Raw genomic sequence first — 6,182 nt, 5'->3', positions numbered from 1 at the left:
GTTCTATGGTGGGTAGTACCAGCTATAGGTCATATCAGTTCTGTGGTGGGTAGATCTGTCAATGGTGGCCACGCTCTACCGACAGGACGTGCCCAACACTGAGTCCTGTGATCTCACAACAGACCTGCCAAGTGAGCATCACCCCATTTTGCAGATAAGGTAATGGGGTGACTCAAAAGTGATTCATCCAAATTCACATACCTGGTGAGTCAAGACTTTAGTATGGGTCTCTCTAAGCCTGCTCGCTCTTTCCAGATCAAATTCCTATGGGGACAATGACAAGCATCGAGAGCAAACAGTAAGGCAGACAGTGCTAACTAGGGTTATGCTGGAGGTGAACAGATTGTGATGAAGAAACATTAAAAATCGATGGTTATTAAAGAGGCTGCAAAAGTAAGTGGGAGCGAATGAGAGTTACGGTATATATTTGATAGACAAATTGAGGCAGCATAAATTACCAATTTCCAGAATAAATAATACCACTCCTGTCCTCTCCGAGAGGCAGATGGAGGCGGTGGTTTGGGGCGGAGCTTCAGGTCTCTGCCCTGCGATGCACATTAGCCCCTGAGTCCAGATTCAGAAATGTGGTGTCATTTTACCATGTAGTCATAAGGCCCTGTGATGTGTGGCTTTATTAATAGCCATGCTTGTACAGTTCTGATTTATATGCCAATGTATAAGCATGGACAAGCAATGCCATGTCCTGAGCACAAGTACTGAATACAAGCTGTAGGTCGAATCAGTTCTATGACGGTTAGATCTGGAACTCTGGCTACGGTCTAATGCTGGTTAATGTAAGGAACAGAGCTCTCAGCTTTCAAAATGCTTAAAAGTACTTATTTCCTCTTATTTTAAAAATGGGGATGGAGCCGGGTGTAGCAGCTAGTACGGCTGGCCTCTGTCACCCCCGGGCACCCACATCGCGCCCACACTCCTCCTCCCAGCAGGACCAGGGTTCTGTTCACAGGCCCTTCTGCACCCTGCCCTGGCTTTGAAGGAGGTGGGCCCCCTCTCAGCTCCAGAGGCCGAATGAGGATTGGCCTCATTTTTAAAAATATATTTCTATTGATGTCAGAGAGGAAGGGAGAGGGAGAGCGAGAAACATCAATGAGAGAGAATCATGGACCAGCTGTGCACTGTTTTGAACATAGCGGTCATCTGGCCATTTTTCGAATTTTGACCTGTGGAGGAGTGAAGAAGCAGGTGGGGAATTAGCTCAAATGGTAGAGCGCTCGCTTAGCATGCGAGAGGTAGTGGGATCGATGCCCACATTCTCCAGTTTTTACTGCCCCAGCCTCGGTTCTGATGTTAACCCTAAGTCCAGAACATGTAGATCTTCCAATTCAGAATTCACCTGTTTCTCACGAGGAGCTGTGACCCCACAAGGGTGAGGTCTACTAAGTTGGTATTTTTCCCCACGTGTCCTGCAACTTGGCCTTGAATTCGACACAGTCCTGGAGCAGGAAAGTGCAGAACATGTAAACCCAGCCGAACACAAGCAGGAGAAACCCAAAGAAATCCGCACCCAGGCGTGTCTCAATCAAAGGTCTGAAAACTAAAGAAAATTTTTTTCTGAAAATGGCCAGAGGAAAATGAAAGGGAAACAACACTGGCTCATTAGGAATCATTGTCAATCAGGATGATTGTGCTGTTTAACAGCTGGGATGCGATCCACCACGGTGCTTGAAAGGTAATCTTTCCTAGTGTATTTGCAATACAGTAAGCTGTTCCAAGTTGCCCTCTTAGCGCAGTAGGCAGCGCGTCAGTCTCATAATCTGAAGGTCCTGAGTTCGAGCCTCAGAGAGGGCACAGGTGTTTTTTACAGCATGTTCCTTGCACCATAAATCACAACACAAAGAAAAGCTTGCAAATGGTCACAAATAACCATTTCAAAAGGGATATCCCACATCCTCCCCGCGCCCCCGCCCCAAATGGGAAATCGCTTTTGGACTTTCTAAGGCTTCCTTCCCAGGGTTTCTATTCAAATGATTGTGGAACAAATTCGCTTCACACCAGAAACCACTTGCGACACCTGTGGGGGCTCTTCCTGTCCCTCTCACGGAAGAAGCAGGGAAATTGCTCTTCCAACCTCAGGCTCTGAAGGTGGCCCCACCGCACTGAACGGGTGGGCCAGGTGTGGAATCATTCATCCTTTTATCCTCCAACAACTATTTCTGGAGCACACATCTTATTCAGGGAACAGTGATTAGAGAGTAAATAAAACACAAACATTCCCTCCCTCGTGGGCGTCACCCCAGATACCCCTCAGGTGCTTAAGGAATCGGTTTAGAGAGTTGGGTTCTCTCCCTGTCCCTCCGAGGCTCTCCATGGTCCCTGGGTCCGTTCAGGAGAGGAAAGAGCCTGTTTCAATTACTTTAGACTCAAAATACTCAAAGATAATGACCGTGGGATGAGATTCTGACCAGGTTCTCCTTGCCAGCCTTCCCTTTACGTAGTCTGATTTCTACGGAAGCCAAAGTCTATTAGACTCTCCTGCCCCTCCTTCGTTTTTCCTTCCCTGATTCTGTCTTCCAGGAAGACAGGAAGAGGGATGAGATCCCAGCGGCAATCGAAGCCACGTTGGGAGGAGGGAGCACAGAGGCTGCCCCACCTGACGGAAACCCCTCAGCTTCTGCACACGTGGGAATGTCTTCATTTCGCCCTCCCTCTTGAAGGACAGCTTTGCCAGCTGTGGGATTCGTGTGTGATTCTCCCTCCTCCCCTCCTTACAGCACTTCTTCTGGCCTCCAACGTTTCTAATGAGAAATCCTACAGAGGATCCCTTGTATGAGATAACTCACTTCTCTCTTGCTTCCTTCAAGATTCTCTCTTTGCCTTTGTCTTTTTAAATTTTCATTATAATGTGTCTCAGTGTGGGTCTCTTTGAGTTCATCTTCCTTAGAATTCATTGAGGTTTTTGAATGTTTGTGTGTAAGCCTTTACTCAAGCTTGGGAAGTGTTCGGCCATTGTGTCTTCAATATTCTACCTGCCCCTTTCCCTCCTCTCTTCCTCCGGCACTCTCATAATTATTCCATTGCAACACCTTCAGGTTCACCAGAAAGAAAATGGAAATCACTGAGGCTGAAGAACAGGAAGAAAAAAAGACGGAAGAAAAGTGAGCAGAGCCTGTGAGAGTGCCGGAGGAAGAAACATTCTTCCTTCTTCTGCTCAGCTCTGCCTTCAGGTCCTTCACGGGTAATTTCTCATTTCAGTAATAGTACATTCAGATCCAGAATCTGTTTCTTGTTTCTTTTTAGGTTTTCTACCTCTTTTTTTTATATTTTCATTTTGTTCACACAACATTTTATTGAGTTTCTCCATATTTTCCTTTAGTTATTTGAGCCTCTTTAAGACAGTTGTTTTAATGTCTTTGTCTAATATACCTGACATTAGATCTTCTATGGGGACAGCTTCTATTGATATATTTTTTCATTTGAAGGCCATGCTTTCCTGTTTCCTTGTATGCCTTGTCATTTTTTTGTTGAGCACTGGACATTTGAATCTAATAATGTGGTAACTTTGGATCAATCAGATTCTCCTCCTTTCTCAGGTTTTGGTGGTTATTGTTCTTATTCTTAAAAAAAAAAAAAATCATTGTAGGCTCTCTCTGTGTTGAGGGTCAGCCTAAAGCATAAACTTAAGGTCTTCTTGGGTCTTTTCTGAGCCTTTTCCTTGGCACACACAGTTACTTTCTAATTTTCTCCATATATGCTGTTGTTTTTTAATGTCCTAGTCTTTAATGTTTAGTTCCCAAAGGGGGTAAAAAAGAGAGAGAGGAAGAGGAAGAAAGAAGAAAGAAAGAAAGGAAGAAAGAAAGAAAGAAAGACAGAAAGAAAGGAAGAAGAAAAGAAAAGAATAAAGAAAGAAAAGAAAAAGAAAAGAAAAGAAAAAAGAAAAAGGAAGACTGCGGGGAGAGCTCTGGGAAGGCAGCCCGAGCTCTCAGAGGGAGAGGATTTGCAGCAACGAGGGAGCTGCAGGGACTGTGGCTGCCTCCTCCTTGTGTGCACTTCTCGGATCCAACACAGCCATCAGCTACAGCCTTGTTTAAATAAGCCCCAAAAGGTGGGAAGTGGAACAAAGAAGAATGAAAAGCAAAGGGAATAAATGATCAATAGGTTATTGATTAGTAAGCCTATATGCAGATGATCCATACTAACATTAAGTGCACACAATCTAAACACATTAATTAAAAATCAGAGATTGTCAGGATGTATTAAAAATAAATGTGCCTACTATAAGAAACTCAATATATAGTTATTTATGCGAGTTACGTTACATACAAGATACAGAGTAAGACAGGAAAGACAAATTCCGGGACGATTTATTCGCTCATTCACTCATTTACTCGGTCAGTGAACTAGTATCTCCTGGGCACCTCCTGCTTTTTCTAGAGGAGACCGTGAGAGGGAAAGAGGGACTGAGGCCTCTGGGCAGGGAGTCCCCGTCCCGGGAACCAAGAGCAGCCAGGGCAGCGCGGCTTCTCCGGCCCCCGGCTCTGCGGGCCTCGGCGCTGGGGAAACCGGAAAGGGTGCACCCCACCCGCCCGGCCGGATCCTCCGGGTGCAGCTCTGGGTCGTGGTTTTCCAGGAGCGTCTATGGTGCTCTTTCAAAACCAGCGACACGATGGTGCCTGGGAAGTAAAATTCACCCTTGTCTTCGGGCCCCGGAGGCCGGGAGCCGGCGCCCTCTTAGCGCAGTAGGCAGCGCGTCAGTCTCATAATCTGAAGGTCCTGAGTTCGAGCCTCAGAGAGGGCACGGCTTTTGTCCGGCCGGACCCCCGGGTGCCGCGCAGAGAACCGGCAAATGGTCCAATAGCCTTTTCAAAGCCCACCCTGTGCTCCCGGCCTGGGAAGTTGCTTTTGGACTTTCTTCAGCTTCCCAGGGCCTCGATGCAAACGACTGGGAACCAATCACTTCACACCAGAAACCACAGGCCGCACCTGGCGGCCTCCTCTCCCGCAGGCGGAGGGGAGGAGAGGGAGAGGAGGGGGAAGAGGCAGGGACACGGCTCTTCAGGTCGCCCCGCAGCCCTGAGCGGCGGCCCGTGTGGTCACTCCCGCTTCTATCGCCCACGCGTCCCACTCAGAGGCGGCCGGCCCGGGGCTCGGAGGGCAGACACCGGCCCCCCTTGGAGCCACTCCTCGGGCGGAGTGGGAGGACAGGCGCGCAAAGGTGCATAATAAGCCGCTTCTCTCTGTCTTCCCCTCTCTCTTCTACTCTCTAAAAATCAAGGGAAAATATCCTCGGGTGAGGATTAACAACAAATAAAAAAATGTTTTGATTTTAGGGAGAGAGGAAGGGCCTGGGATAGAGAGGGACACCACTCGGCTGCCGCCTGCACGCCCCGCACTGGGATGGAGCCCGAACCCGGGAATGAGCCCTGACGGGGACTAACCGGGACCTCTGGACTCCTGGGTGGATGCGCACCTCCCAGCCACGCCCGCCGGGCTACACTGACTTTGAACGAGACGACATTTAGTAGAGCCGCCACCCGGAGACCCTCCTCCCGCCTCCTCTCTGGGGTCTCCCATCTCTCCCCGGCGCCTCGGGGTGTTTCTCTCGGGGCTGGCAGACTCCATCCCGGCGCCTCCACTCCCGCGCCCAACCCCGGGGCCGGCCGTGCAGAAAGGGAACCGACGTCGGGAACGGCAACAGGAACTGCACCGCTCTGGGCTAGCGGCTTCCTACATTCAGAGCCTCTGCCCTGAGCGAGCGCCCGCGCCCTAGACCCCGCCCCCTTTCAGAGGCTCGGCCCTATTGGCGCAGAAGCGGGCGGGGCGCGCTGTCGCCGGAGGCGTGACCACGTGACTCTGGGAGAGGAGGCTGCGCCGCCGCCTCCGGCCCGGCTGAGGGGATTCGCGTTCCGGCCCGGGCGGTGTGGAGGCCTCTGCTCCCCGGCCCTGCGCGCAGAGGGCGCCGCTCCCGGCTCTCGTCGGCCCCAGGTTTGCTTCCCCTCCTCGCCCGAGGGTGGGCCCTTCGGTCCGCGGCCGCCGGGGAGCCGGACCTAGTGTTCCCGAGTCACCGGAAGTGCGGCCGAGGGGCGGTGCGGGGGCCGCGGGGCGAACGGGCCTCGGGCCTCGGGGGGCCGGGCCTGCGGGGTCGGGGCGGATCGCAGCGGACCGGAACCCGGTGGCCGCGGCCTCGGCCTGGGAGCGGCCTTGGTCCGTGTGCCCCCGCGGCT

General features: G+C 51.2%; 3 non-coding genes across 3 annotated transcripts; all 3 read left to right on the top strand.

Annotated features, from left to right (window-relative positions):
* The first annotated feature begins 1,205 nt into the window (after positions 1-1,205).
* On the top strand, positions 1,206-1,278 carry TRNAA-AGC. Its single transcript has one exon. It is a non-coding gene; the product is annotated as a tRNA-Ala (tRNA).
* A 458-nt stretch (positions 1,279-1,736) lies between these two features.
* Positions 1,737-1,809, top strand: TRNAM-CAU. Its single transcript has one exon. It is a non-coding gene; the product is annotated as a tRNA-Met (tRNA).
* Positions 1,810-4,683: 2,874 nt separating this feature from the next.
* On the top strand, positions 4,684-4,756 carry TRNAM-CAU. Its single transcript has one exon. It is a non-coding gene; the product is annotated as a tRNA-Met (tRNA).
* Positions 4,757-6,182: the final 1,426 nt, after the last annotated feature.

This window comes from Myotis lucifugus, unplaced genomic scaffold (assembly GCF_000147115.1).
Source record: "Myotis lucifugus unplaced genomic scaffold, Myoluc2.0 scaffold_9692, whole genome shotgun sequence".
Classification (NCBI taxonomy): Eukaryota; Metazoa; Chordata; class Mammalia; order Chiroptera; family Vespertilionidae; genus Myotis; species Myotis lucifugus.
Note: the sequence above shows the minus strand (reverse complement) of the source record. Positions and strands in the feature narration are given on the sequence as shown.